Here is a 14782-nt window from a genome sequence, read left to right as displayed (position 1 = left end):
CCCAGTCTTGGTAATGGTTCTGTTTATTATATTGTTTTATATTTAAGATGTGTCCCTTGCTTAGGAGAGAGGGAAATGAAGGCGTGAGAAGATTTAAAGTACTTCTTGGATTGCTGTGTGACTTTGGACCAATTACTGACAACTCTGAGCTCTAGATTCATCATCCTTTAAATGGAGTTAATAGACTAACAGGATCTCCTTTGTAGGGTTGTTGTGAAGATCAAATGATATAATGTACATGCAAGAGCTTAGTAAACAATAAGTCTCTGTGTATCATGCAGTCAGTATGGGTAAAGGCTGTATGTAGTTCAATCTCAGTGTCATCTGGTGAGAGAGACCAGGCCCTAGTTCTCTGGGGCGCTCTATGGAAAGTGCCTCATTGGGTTTGGCCTTTATTTATTGAATACATTTGAATGATCATTCTAAGCAGAGTCATTCAATTTGATTTCACAATGGGGTGATGGGTGAGGTAGAAACTGCATTCTCAAATGTATTATCCAGGAAACAAAACCACTTTTTTTCATTTTTATTTTATTTCTTGGCATCTTAAAAATTTTCATTTCCAATGAAGTAAATATGAATCTTTAATCCACATAAATAAATAAAACAACTCTTTGTGGGTCCTTTTAGTTTTTTTCAGAGTAAAAGGGTCATGGGTCCAAAAAGTGAGAAAACCACTGTGGTTTATCCCCAGCCGTGATTGGCCCATTTCTTACTCTGACCTCATAAGGCACCACTGTGATGGATTTACAAACCACCCCTATATAAGGCTCTGATTGGGCTGAGGTTTTTGTCCTTTAGAGCCCAGGAAGCTGATTAGTAGTGACCCGTTGGAGGCGTTAGCTTATTCTCTAAGTCATGATGTCTGATGACTTTTCAGCCATCTCTGCCAATGAGGAATGCCATATTGGTGTTTATATCCTCCTGAACACCATTGACAAGGGATGTTTTGTGAAGGTGAGGTTGGCCCGGCACATTTTGGCTGGTACAGAAGTAGCTGTGAAAGCTTTTACAAGGCAGGACTCCTCTGAAGATTTTAGAGAAGTTAACTGTCTTAAGAGCTATTAAATCACCCATTTTTTTCTGAGAGGTGTTGGCCTCTTCCAGAAGCCATAGTTCAGGAAAAGGGAAAAACCAAAACCACTTTTTACAAGTGACTCATCTTTAATATTCCATAACAAGTTTGAAATACTCCATCCATTCATTTTTAAAGAAATTCTTAATTGAGACTAGAAACCGCTTTGAAGAGAGAGGCAATCATGACCTGGAAAATTAAATGGAGTAATATACAAATAGGCTTTTGTCTGGCTGGAGGTTTTAGCTTATTCACGATGTGCTTTTAGGTTATCTGAGCAACACATGCTCCCTTTCCCCAACCCCATTAGCAGCGTGTGTTTTGAGGGGGCCAATATATGCTGAACAGGGAAAACGGTTCCTCATGTGTTGCTTTTTTTCTGGTATGTATTACAAAATCTTTCTGATGTTTATTCTAAAAAACACTAATTACTTTTATCCTTCTTCAACATCCTTCGTCTTCTCACTTCATCTGTCTACTACTGTCTATCCAGTTTTCATTTTTGTGGGCCACACAAATACGTTGTGAATGAATGAAGTGTCAGCCCACTTCTAGCCCTTGTCCATGAAACAACCTTCACCCAAGTCCAGAGAAAGTACTCTCTTCTCTTGATGCCTTTACAACTCATTGTCTCCATAATATAGCACCTTAGAAAATACGTTCTTTTCTCCTTGCTTTAAAAGTATCTTGTTCTACCTCCTTCGACCCCAACTGTGTTACAAGTTATGTGAAGAGTGCAGACTTCTAAGTCAGATGAACTTAGAGGAAACCCCTAGTTCTGCCATTTTCAACTTGTCGCACCCTAGGCACATGGGTCTGATAATTTCAATGAAATCATAGGGATATTGAAAGAGGTAAAACGGACAGTTTATATGAAGCATAAAGCACACAATAAGAGCTCATTAAATTCGTGTACAAAGATTAATTCATTGATTCTTCTCTAGACTAAGCTTTCTCTTTTAGGTGAGGAGAAAGAGAAAAATCTTTTTCCCCCTAACTGATGACACATTCTTCCACCTCACCCCCAAACTCATGACCCTTATTTTCAGTGTCACTGAAGATCCTGTGAACTTTCATTTGGTTTCATTCTTGCAGCTTTATCAAATGTCATTGCTTTCGGTTTAGTATTGTTTAACAAACATTAATTGAGCTCTTATTATGTGACACATATTTTCCTAGACACAATCAGGAAAAGGTCTATCAGCATCCAAAACCCCTGTCCGCACATTTGTGAAATACTTTTTCAAGCTGCATTGCAATACTCCTCCTCCCTTCCTCCCCCCTATACATAGATCACTTAAAAAATTTAGCATGGGCAGGGGAGGAAGGTATATAAAGAGAGAACTCAATAGATTTCAGCTTCCTAGATCACTTTCAGCAAGCTAAGCACCTAGGCTAAATGATACTGTTTGTGCAGGGTGTAAGTCAGGTTCCACATTTCATCCTGCAACATTAACGTATTTTTGTACCCAAGTCACTATGCCTCACTTTACATCATTCGAGCCCCTTTGCTTTCATTTTATTAGCTATGATTCACCATTTTAACTCATAACTTCTAGTTTCCCCAATTTTATTTTCTCATATGCAATCCATTTAGTTATGAAACAATTGATTCAAAGGCAATATTTTGCTAGCCTAACAATATTAACAGTCTACTGCCAAAGACTCCTAATTTATCTTTTCAAAAGACACAGTATTCATGCAGTTTTCTAATCAAGATGGAGACACTTATTTAGACTTAAAAGATAAGAAAAAAAAAAAGGCAAAACAACTTTGCATTGATGATACCAAAAGCTCAATAATTGTTTCTTCCCACTTACCTGGTATAGTAACAAATATCCATCAGTTTCTTGTTGATTTTGGTAGTTGCACAGAACTTACAAGTTGAGAAATACTGTGTAGTCACTTGTTTCACAAACTGAGGTCCATGGGCCAGCAGCCGCTGCATAACCTGGGAACTTGTTAGGGATGCAAACTCTGGGGCCCACTCCAGGACAACCGAATCAGAATCTGTATTTTTATTTTTTTTATTATTTTTTTAAAATATATTTTATTGAGTTTTTACAGAGAGGAAAGGAGAGAGATAGTTAGAAACATCGATGAGAGAGAAACATCGACCAGCTGCCTCCTGCACACTCCCCACTGGGGATGTGCCCACAACCAAGGTACATGCCCTTGGCCAGAATCGAACCTGGGACCTTTCAGTGCTCTATCCACAGAGCCAAACCAGTTTCGGCAGAATCTGTATTTTAACAGAATCCTCAGGTCTATACGCCTCTTAACGTTTTTGAAGCGCCACTCTAATTTACCTCCACCTCCACCCTCCTTTTAAGAGATGAGAAAGTTCAAACTCAGACTCATGTGGAGCTAAGACTAGAATCTTAGCCCCCAGCCTTTAAATTCACTCCTCCCTTCTGTACTCAGGGCTGCCTCCGCAGCTCCCTGATTCTTAGGCTGGAAGTAGGTGGCTATTGCCCAACTGCTCACTACAGGTCCTTGTCTTGCCTTACTTTCCTGGCTGATGTTTGGTGGCCTAGACAAGTAGACTTGAAGTTTAGAGAATGACTTTCTCTTTAACACCATTTCTCTGGTGTGGTGAGCCATTTGGATTAACATCCAATATTGCACAAAGCCTCTGAGATAATCATGAACACTTAATAAGGCCAGAATCCTTTTATTGTCCTTTCCCTTGTCAGCATCTATGATAGGAAATTTACCATCTGACAATCTTTCCCTATCTCCCAGCTCACGATTGTATAGTACATCTCCACTCATACAAGGAGGATCGAAAAGGCTGAGCCAAACCCTGTTAAAAAAACAGTCCCCTGAAGGGCTATAATATTGCTCAGTGGTAATATCATCCCTATGCATTTTATCTTGTACATGAAATCTGGGCTAATTATCATTTTCTCTTACAGTACATTTTAGACCATTGTGTTTTTGTGTCCCTGCCTAGTTCATTAAGCAGGGTTTTACAGCTCCTCCAGTAACAGGATTGCTATTGACACTTTCATTAGGCCCATAATTCAAATGCTTGTCTGCCTTCCAAATGGAAGCCTCTCAGTCCAGAACCACAATCTGGCCACCGACCGTATGTTGGCTTTTAGAACTGTCATAAACTCATCATCACGTTCAAGTTCTCGAAGGGTCAAAATCTGCTTTCTTGGTGAACTGTCTCCATCCAACAAACAGTGAATGTTTTCTCCAAGAATAGTCAGCCAAGCTTTCTCTGTGGCTCTCTCAAAACTCTTCCAAACGGTTCTCAGTATAGTGGGACTGTAACACAAATAATCATTGTCTGTATTTAAATATTAATTTTCTGGTGCATTCACTCATTCATCCATTCATTTTGTTATTTCACCATTTAATACCCATATACCTAATATTATGGCAGATGCTGGAATGATTTAAAGATGAATAGGATGTTCTCTGCCTTGGAGTATCTCAGAGTTTAGTAGGTGTGTGAATAAATCATTATCCAATTGAGAGGAATGTGAAAATTTTCCCCACTAGGTTGCCAGCAATTGGAATGACTATCAGTGTACATAGCTGTGCTCTAACTAATGGTTGCTATTAACACTGTTTTCTCACCAATGGCTCAAATGGAAATAGTCTCAATAGGCCTAAATAAAACTGCTTTTATGTATGAAATAGAGCACAGACTATAACTTAGGAGCAGAGGAAACAGAGGCCCCAGAAATGACTCTTATGGATAAGAGAGAGACATGGGGCTGGATCAGAGAGACAGCCATTGCTCTAGTGATTGTGATAAATAGTCTTTGCTTTTTAAGTTGTATTTTGTTTTTCTTTCTGGCAAGTTTCAAGAAAAGGTTAAATGCAAATATTTGATCTCATTGGCAGTAAAGCTTTTTAGGAGTGCTACTACTAGACACAAAAAGTTCTGCTTTTAACTTTTGAGGAAGTAACACTCGGGGCCTTCGTGAAGAAGCAAGAAATCTAAGCAGGATTTTGTAGCTTCAATGTGCAGTTGAGGTTTCCAACCTTTACAAATGACCTCTAGCTATTTAATTGAACATACAATTGTAGACCATATATTTCAATGTACAGTGAACTGTGTCTGATTTAAAAGGCTGCTTTGCTTTCTGGCCAAATAACAGAAAAAAAATTGTTTGGGGCTAGTTTTTAACCTTCCTTATATCATTGCCTTTAAAATAAAAGAAAGAGGAAGAAATGGAAAAAGTGAAAGTATACCTGAACACACACACTGGGTCACCCGCTTCGTTTGGTTTACTCCAACCATTCTCCTAGCTGGACTCCTGAAATAGGCAGACCTTTGGCTGGAATGAACTCAGACCATTAAGCAGAAGAAGGATGCAAAGCTGGACTCTAGCGCTGATTGGGATAACGTGGCTTCAATTTGCAGTAATACTGCCGTGGTGTTAGAAAATGACTTCAGCATTCTTCCAACACATTTCATTCGACTGCGCGCCTTCATAAACATGTCCAATTGCGTGATGGAGGTCAACGACAATGTAGGGTTTAGAAATTGTTGCTTGGAAATCACACTCACTTAAATACCTGAATCTGTCCATCAGCCAAGCCATAGCGTGTTCCAAGCCTGTGCAGAAGAGTGATTTGCAATCGCCTTGCTTTTCATTTCAAGTAGCATCACTCACTTTAAGCCAGATATTCAGGCCTCTTCAGAAGCCTCGGGGTGAAGGACAAGTAAGAAGAAGCTTATCAAATCTTTCACAACGGTGGCTGCTTTTCCCGCATCAAACTTGTTCCATCCTTCTCTGGTATTTTATTTAAAAACCACACTTTTTTTTTTTCCTTTCATGTGACAAATAATAGGGATTTTGCCACATAAATTCATGATCCTTATGGCTCTTTTGTGGTGCTACAGTTACTAGATCACTCTCCAGGTTGAAAAATGGGGCAGAATTTCTGGGGTTGGAAAAGAGGACATAATGTTTATATTTTGCAGATTCGTTCCCTTTGAATTATCTTCTCTTCTATAAGATCAGGCTGCATAACTAAATTCTGTGTGTGTTTTTTCTTTTTCACTTACAGGGACTCACCAATTTGGGCTTCTTCCAGAGCTGAAAACTGGTTACAAATATGAAACAGATTTCACTACTGGACTTGAACTCCACATAAAAAAAACAAGATTCTCAAAATAATTGAAAAAGATCTTCACCAAAGAGAAGATGCAGTGTGAATGGCAGGGAATCAAGGAAGTAAGAGGTAAATTACTAGGGAAAACATGGCTGCTGTGTGGGCAGGTAGATAGGAAATACGCTTCTAGGCTGAAGGTAGCATCTTTCTCAGTGGAGGGTCAGGGGAGGGAAGGTCTTTTTTGATTAGCAGCACAGACTGGATGGACCCAGGCTCTTCTTTCCCCGCGTCTGTCTGTCTAGCTATCCATTATAGAAACATTGAGAAATGCTGGATACTTTATAAAGACATCATGCTGGGGGAGGGATGTGCTTAGTAAAGGAAACCATTTTCTCAGTGAACACTTGGCAAATTATTGTTCTTCAGAAATTGTGCAACCCCATCTTTGAATACCTATATCCAGGATGACAAGAGATCAAATCAGGTGCAAAGATACTCTGTTTATCTTGATGCTGCAGGGGAAAGGAAAGTGGGGTGGGCTCCCTAGAATATACAAAGGCCATCTAGGGTAGGCATCTGCCATTGAAAAAGGTGGGGAGGGATATATATATATATATATATATATATATATATATATATATATATGAATGGAGTGTTCTTTGTCCTTTTTTTCTTTTCTGGCCTATTAAAGAGTTTAGTGGCTTCATCCATTCTGTCCTGACAGCAAGCATCTGTGCATTGCCAGATTTGTGTTTTGGGCTTTTGTGACATAGAATCTGATGAGTAGGGAAAGGATAGAAGGCAGAAAAGCCCTGGTGACCTATTCCCACGAGGAAAATGGTGAGCTTGGAACATAGTAATGAAAGGCATTCGGTCTCCTAGGAAAAGGGCTGAAGTGAGGTGGGTGTGGTACCTGAGCTGTGAATTTGAGAGACTGTGTTTGAGTGAGGATGCAGCAGGCGGATTTGAGGAGTTGATGGGAGTGATTTTGAGAGGGGCAATGGAGCTTGAACGCGGAGCATGTGAACTCCTGGAGTGAACTATTCCAGAAGGACTGGGATTAGAAAGTAAGAGATGGGAGGTGTGGCCGAAACCGGTTTGGCTCAGTGGATAGAGCGTCGGCCTGCGGACTGAGGGGTCCCGGGTTCGATTCCGGTCAAGGGCATGTACCTGGGTTGCAGGCACATCCCCAGTGGGAGATGTGCAGGAGGTGGCTGATCGATGTTTCTCTCCCATCGATGTTTCTAACTCTCTATCTCTCTCCCTTCCTCTCTGTAAAAAATCAATAAAATATATTTTTAAAAAAAAAAGAGATGGGAGGTGTGAATAGTGGTTACCGTGGGCCATATTCTTGAATCTCCTTTATTGCTTCAATGAATGAGCGAAGGGTGGAATGTAAGTTTGGGTCTGAACTCATGGTTGCTGCCTTTGATAAAGTTTCACACATAAAGCAAATACTCCACTGGGTATCCTGGCCATGGGATTCTTTTAAAAATAAATCACAGTGTCTTCTCAACGCCCATGCCTTCACTCAAGCACCGGATATTCAGTTCTCTTCATAGGGTCTAGTTTGAAAAAAGGAGATCTGAGAAGGGATGTCCTGAGCTTTAACCCTGGGGAACCACTCACTAGCTCCAGGACCCCAGAGCACTCATCTGAGGTAATGATGGGTGCTAGTTGTGGACAGGGGACTATGGAGTCATGCAGAGTTTGTACAAGTTCCATAATCTTCATTAGGCATTATTTCCTGCTTCTGTAATGTTGAGGCATTAGGAGAATCTCCCTCATGGGCTTTTTAATGAGACAATGTATGTGAAGCTTCCCAGTGATGGGTTCAATAAATATTAGTCACTACTGTTATAGTTGCTATTATTATTATCAATGATGGTGACATCATTCATTCCTGGCCCTCAGTTCCCTCATCTTTAACATGAGAGGATACAATAAAAGTTCTCTATGCTCCCTTCGAGATCTAAAAATAATTCCTATACTTCCCGAGCTGAGGAACACCAACCACAGGAAACAGGCAGTAGGTCATGAAAGGACTCCTTTTGCCCTACATCTCTTAGAAATATTTGGGTTCTTTTAAAATGCTACCCCCTGGAGAGAGCCCAAGATTTCCTTTAACCTGTGCTTCACCAACTTTAGCATCTTCCTCAGCATGACTTGTACACCTACAGAGTAAGAGTAAAAGAGTTGGAGTTCTCCTTCCACCTGTAAACTCTACTTGAACTATTTGTGCTTTACCTTCTGTGTATGGAAACACCAGTTAGTAGTTATGCCTTTTCCTAAGAATATCAATAGTTGCAAAGTATATTTTCCTTTCTCCTCCCACTCTTGGTCTTCCTCCTTCTTTTAAGGGCATCACAACTTAATTCTTCTGAGATATGAAACAGACCATCCCTTTCAAAGATTCTTGGGCTCTTTTTTCTTTTTTCCCCTCCTTGGTAGCCTCTTGCCTACAGAAATGTAATACCAACAGAGTTGTTGATTGGTCCAAGAATATATCACAGTCCCTAAATACATGAAATTTAAAAAAAAAGAAAGAAAGGAAATCAACATTGTTCTGAAAGGAAGGTAGTTAAAATTCAGAAAGAGAGATTCTTTAATTAACTTAATAAAATTACTAATGGAAGCATTTTAACTGCTAAATTTAATTTACTTGTCAAGATATCAGGCTACAAAGAGGAGGGAAGAGTAGGAACTCTGCTTTCCATTATGATGTACTCTATTATAGAATAAATTTGCTTAAAATGAAATATATCACCAAAAGCCATCAATGACATCTTAATTTGGAACAGCCAGTTGAAAAGTAATTAGACTATGGAGCAATCAGTTCTAGTAAATCAGTGTTTCCCTTTACATAAACATACTATTTTTTCTTCGAGTTATATATCGGGAAGACTTTCAGGTAGTAGGCAGACAAAGACTCTGATTCTTTTTGGCTGCTGGTGTTTTTACTTTACATTACCAAGCTGTCAAAACAAAAAGTTTTATGATGGGATTAAAAAATGTATAAGCATCTGATTTGATTTACTGTTTATATTTATACTAGAGGCCCAGTACATGAATTCATGCACCGGTGGAGTCTCTTGGCCTGGCATGCACCCTTTGGCAATCTGGGACCCCTGCAGTGGTTCTAAACCTTCCTAATGCCGCGACCCTTTAATACAGTTCTTCATGTTGTGGTGACCCCCAACCATAAAATTATTTTCGTTGCTACTTCATAACTGTAATGTTGTTACTGTTATGAATCACAATATAAATATCTGATATGCTATATGTGTTTTCTGATGGTCGCGACCCACAGGTTGAGAACTGTTGCCTTAGGGGATGTTGGAGAGCCAATTTAGGCCTGATCCCCGCAGGCCAGGCCAAGGGACCCCACTGGTACACAAATCGGTGCACCAGGTCTCTGGTATGCATATAAGATCATTGGTTAATCTCTTCCCACCTTTCCCCTCCCCGCTTCTTACTGAGATTCATCAGTTTGTACCATGTTTCCATGCTTGTGCGTTGAGCATCTGCCCCCTGGTGGTAAGTGTACATCATAGCTACCGGTCAAATGGTTGAATGGTTGAACAGTCGCTTAGGCTTTTATATGTTTAGACTAGAAGCCTGTTGCACAAAGAGATTTGTGCAGTAGGCCTTCCTTCCCCTGGCTGCCGGCACCGGTTTTCCTCCGGCACCTGGGACCCAGGCCTTCTCTCCGGCCTCAGCGGAGAAGCCAAGCCTCTTCAGTTTTCAGTCGTCTTCAGTCTTCAGTCATCTTCAGTCATCTTCAGTCTTTGCTCTGTGCCTGCATATGCAAATTAACCCAACAAAGATGGCGGTTAATTTGCATATCCATCCTGATTGGCTGGTGGGCGTAGTGGAGTGACACCAATTTGCATGTTTCTCTTTTATTAGTGTAGATGTTGAACTGAGGAAAGTTTATTTATCATAGGGGTTTAAAGATTTACATTTGTCTGCTTCTTACTTCCAAATGCTTCTCAGACACTGGCAGCCCTGGCACCTTTCTTCAATGAATGAGGCTAAATCAACATCAAACAAGAGCCCTGCTTCTCCCCGCTGGGTGCCTTCTACATCATGCAAATAAAGCTGGAGAATGAGACGTGGATGGGGGACGGAGATGGGAGGAGTTAAAATTATCCTTTTTTTCAGTGTCTGACAGTTCAACATTAGGAATTGCTCAAAATGTAAGTTACCTTCCTAGAGGTGTATATGTTTGTTTATTACTATAAAAACTCATAAAGGGGATAGGTGAAACAGAAAATTTATATTTCACCTGGTTTTAAAAAGTTAACATAATTTAGCTAAGTGGTGTCAAAAATCCAGCTACCAAACTTCTTCATATTAGGACACTCTCATATATAGCTTTTCTGATCACCTCAATACACCTCTGAAGAAGACATTTGCATCTTACATTTTCAGACGTGGAAATGGAGCTCTGAGAGGTTAAGTGACCCATGGAGAAGGCAGAGGTAGTTAATAAGAGAGCTGGGGCTAGAAAGAGGGCTTCTGGGTTCCTGGTATCTTTTCCACAACATCTGCTTCTGATGATGGAATCCCATCTGTTATATGCCAAAGGGAAGAGGTGTGAGAAACATAACTAGAGGAGATATCAATCACTCAGCAAAATATTTATGAAGGACTTCATTCAGATATTAGGGGAGTCACCATTGTCATCAGCCCTGGAAAATCAGAGAGGATGATGAATTATGCCAAAGAGAACATTAACTCAGAAGATAGAGACTGCTGTGCAAAGTCATGCTTATGCTAGTGTGTATTATTTTGGAGTGGGAGAGAATGAAATGAGAGAGGAAGATAAAGGACAGTTTTATAGTGAACTGAATAAGCCACACCTTGTTATAAAGGGAGAAATGGTGGGGTGCCTCTGAAACACAGTCCTAGGATCTGCCAGTATGCAAATCACCTAACAGTCCTAGCAGTATGCAAATGACCTCACCCTAATAGAGTCAATCATTTCCATTCTCTCCACTGCCTATTTAGGAATGTGATCATTGATAACAACACTACAAGGTACTATTCCTAGTTGAAAAACACATTGGGAGGAAACCTAATACCTATGATGCCATGGAAGTAAGTATTAACATTCATAAGTGCAGATAGGTGTGAAGTAGCCAAGACAATATAATTAAAGTGCAAAAGTGAGCTCTGTTGCACTGGTACAGTGAGAGAAATTGCAGGGTCCCTCTGGTTCTTGAATTCTAGTGAAAATGCAGTCTGTCATCCCCGATGGCTGCTCAGGATCCGTGTATAACAGGACAATTGCCCTGGGAGTGGAGAAGGCAGGAACTGGATAAAAATAGACAAAACAACTTAAGTTAGTGAAGAAAAGATAAGGAGCTCAAAAGTGGGAAATGAGATATAGTAAAGGAGGTTAGATGAAGTAAGGAGGTCTTTTATAAATGTATCAAGGAAAAAACTGATCCGCAAGAGAAAAAAGACCCGTGAATAAATGAGAAGTGGAGGGTGTGAAATTAATGATGGTTGAGATATTGACCTCCTGCTTTAAGTCCATTTTTAGGAGAAAAATGAGGAGAAAATTTAGACAGCTGGAAGACAATAATGACTTTTAAAAATAGGTATCGACAAAGAGGACAAGGGGAAATTTAGAAAAAAAATTAACCATTGTGGCATATACAGATTTAAATTTTAGATAATATGCTTCCTGGGGAATTAGATTTCCTGTCTACTAACTAGGCACAGATATGGAAGAACAATACAAACTTAAAAAAAAAAAGTGATACATTCCTCAAAACAAGTGTGCTGCATATAACAATAAAATAATAGTAAGGACAGATTTGGGGATGTTGTGTGTAAATTTTAGACATATTTGGTTATACCTATGTGGCTATTACAATTTTTAGAACATTGGGGGAAACTTTCATCTTTTATTCAGAGACAAAGGAAATAAACACCATATCCCATATAACTAATGTGTGTTGTGGATAGTGTTAAATTACAAGAGAGATTCATTTTCCCATGGGAGAAAATTGGAAAAATGACACATTCCCTAAAACATCATGTTGGTATGAAAAAATTAAAATATATACATAAAATTGGAAGGCAGAGTACAATGAAAAAAATAACCTGAAAGGAAGTTTTAGATTCTAGTGAAATTTTCAAGTTAAATTCTCAAAATCCAACTAATTAATAGGAAACCACTAGATACTTGGAAATACTCATATAGGGAAGTTTTTGTTGACAACAGGCAATACATTGAACCTGTTGGAATTTCATCTAGACAGTGATTTATTGGAGGTGAATTCTTAAGGGAGGAGAGTGTCTTGGAATATTTGCCCCTGAACCATTTCCTTGGCATTCTGGCCTTGATGGGCTGTCTCAGTTGACAGATTGTAGACAGTGGCAGCTTCTTGGTTTCTCTTATTTTCAATGTCCTTTTCTCCTCACATGTTGCTCTTCAGTAACTAAAATCTTCCAGGACTAATTGTCATGCCACTCCATTTATGCACCCCTACAGTGCCTGTCCTCAAGCCCCTTTCAATCATAAGTCAAAGGTGAGGTTCATTTCCAAGGCCCTGTCGCAGTGAGGAAGAGTGTGACATCCTATGGAAAGACGTGGCAGAGATAAAATGGGGTCTCCTTCTGGAAGCATGCATGGAATTTAGACACAGGGCACAGTGTGGAGAGAAAACATCCCACACTCTGCAGCAGTTAAACCCAAGGTCTAGAGATAGAGAAGTGCTTCTTCAAGAGGGATCGGAGCAGTTTCTTAAAGGCAGCCGGTGAAGTTGTGATATGATAGGGTAGTTTGTGATCTGCAGATCTGGATACAAATCACAGACAGCTCTGATATTTGGGAAATCCATTTTTATCTCTGTCATGCTCAGAGTCTCTGCTTGTAAAGTGGGGTTCATTACTCTCCCACAAAGCTGCCCTGCAAGGTGCCAGCCAGCACTAGAGTCCTGTGGTCGAAGTGGCTGTATGACCAGCTCCCTGCTGTCCACCAGACCCTCTGCTTGGCTTTCACTGGAATTCTCCTCTTCAACAGTTACTTAGAGGCGTTTGACTCTGGCACGTTGCAGTTAAGCCATTTCCTTTCACTTACTGTTTACTATTCCTTCTAAGCTTTGAAAATCTTCTAAGGCAGTGGTTCTCAACCTTCCTAATGCTGCGACCCTTTAATACAGTGCCTCATGTTGTGGTGACCCCCAACCATAAAATTATTTTTGTTGCTACTTCATAACTGTAATTTTGCTACTGTTATGAATCGTAATGTAAATTTCTGATATGCAGGATGTATTTTCATTGTTACGAATTGAACATAATTAAAGCATAGTGATTAATCACAAAAACAATATGTAATTATATATGTGTTTTAGGCGGCCCCTGTGAAAGGGTCGTTGGACCTCCAAAGGGGTCGCAACCCACAGGTTGAGAACCGCTGTTCTAAGGGAAGGAATATTTTCAAAGAACACCACCATTCCCATAGAAATGGGAGCGTGATTTTTAGAATAGAATCCGGGGCAGTAAAAATTATAAGAGAGTTGTGCAAAGTTATGTTCCATTAAGTTTGAAAGAAAGTTTTGTACTAACTTTTGATATTGAGGTGGGAGGGGAATCACCTGCTTCCTGGTTTGATAGTGACTGTGCTGTTAAGATGGCATTTGTGCTGAGAAAATGAGAGATTATAAGAGACTCCATTCCATGTAAGGAATGATGGGGACTCTATTTTGGAGGACTGGAATAGTGGCAGATTGTGAGTAGGAGGTGAGTGGACACAGAAGATTCTTTTATATAAATCAGACCCCAAATCCAGTCAAAGATGTTCCCCCTCTTCACTGAAGAATGGTTTGTGAACAGAATTGAAGGGAGTGATGAAGGGCGGGAGGAAGACAAAGGAAGAAAGAAAGGAAATGAAAGAAAGGGAGGAGGAAGGTAAAAAATAACAACAGAAAAACCACATAGAAACTCACACAGTTTTTATTTTTTTTACATATTTTTTATTGATTTCAGAGAGAAAGGGAGAGGGAGATATCAATGATGACAGAGAATCATGATCAGCTGCCTCCTGCACACCCACACTGGGGATTGAGCCTGCAACTCAGGCCTGTGCCCGACCGTGAATTAAACCATGATCTCCTGGTTCATAGATTGACGCTCAACCATTGAGCCATGCAGGTAGGGCTCACATAGTTTTTAAGAACCAATCTTTGAAGCTGTGTTGGGCATAATTACCCACAGGAAAACAAACCTTTATTTTACTTTTACTTTTTTCTCCCTGCTGTTCTTCTCTATGTTCCTTTATTTAAACAAATGTTGCTCTTTCTTATTGCAAGAATATGGATGGGAAAATTGTTGTTCCATATTTTTTTTTCATAAGGTGTTTTAATAAAACCATTAGACATTGAAAATTCTCTTTGAAGGCATAGTTTCTATACTCTAGAATAGGGGTGGGCAAACTTTTTGACTCGAGGGCCACAATGGGTTCTTAAACTGGACCGGAGGGCCGGAACAAAAGCATGGATGGAGTGTTTGTGTGAACTAATATAAATTCAAAGTAAACATCAGTACATAAAAGGGTACAGTCTTTTTTTTTTTTTAGTTTTATTCATTTCAAACGGGCCGGATCCGGCCCAC

The 14782-nt window shown here is 39.8% G+C and overlaps 1 protein-coding gene across 6 annotated transcripts in view; it reads left to right on the top strand.

The window, feature by feature from the left end:
- Positions 1-14782, top strand: part of LOC308525966 (uncharacterized protein) — a 627300-nt gene that overhangs the window by 369093 nt on the left and 243425 nt on the right. For all 6 annotated transcript variants that reach the window (XR_013996500.1, XR_013996501.1, XR_013996502.1 and 3 more), the window contains one exon: positions 6110-6283. The gene's annotated coding sequence lies outside the window, so the exon portion shown is untranslated. The remainder of the gene's footprint in view (positions 1-6109; positions 6284-14782) is intronic.

This window comes from Myotis nattereri (assembly GCF_964212035.1).
Source record: "Myotis nattereri genome assembly, chromosome: 10".
NCBI classification, from domain to species: Eukaryota; Metazoa; Chordata; class Mammalia; order Chiroptera; family Vespertilionidae; genus Myotis; species Myotis nattereri.
The sequence above is the reverse complement of the archived record's forward strand: the minus strand, read 5'-3'. Positions and strand labels throughout refer to the sequence as shown.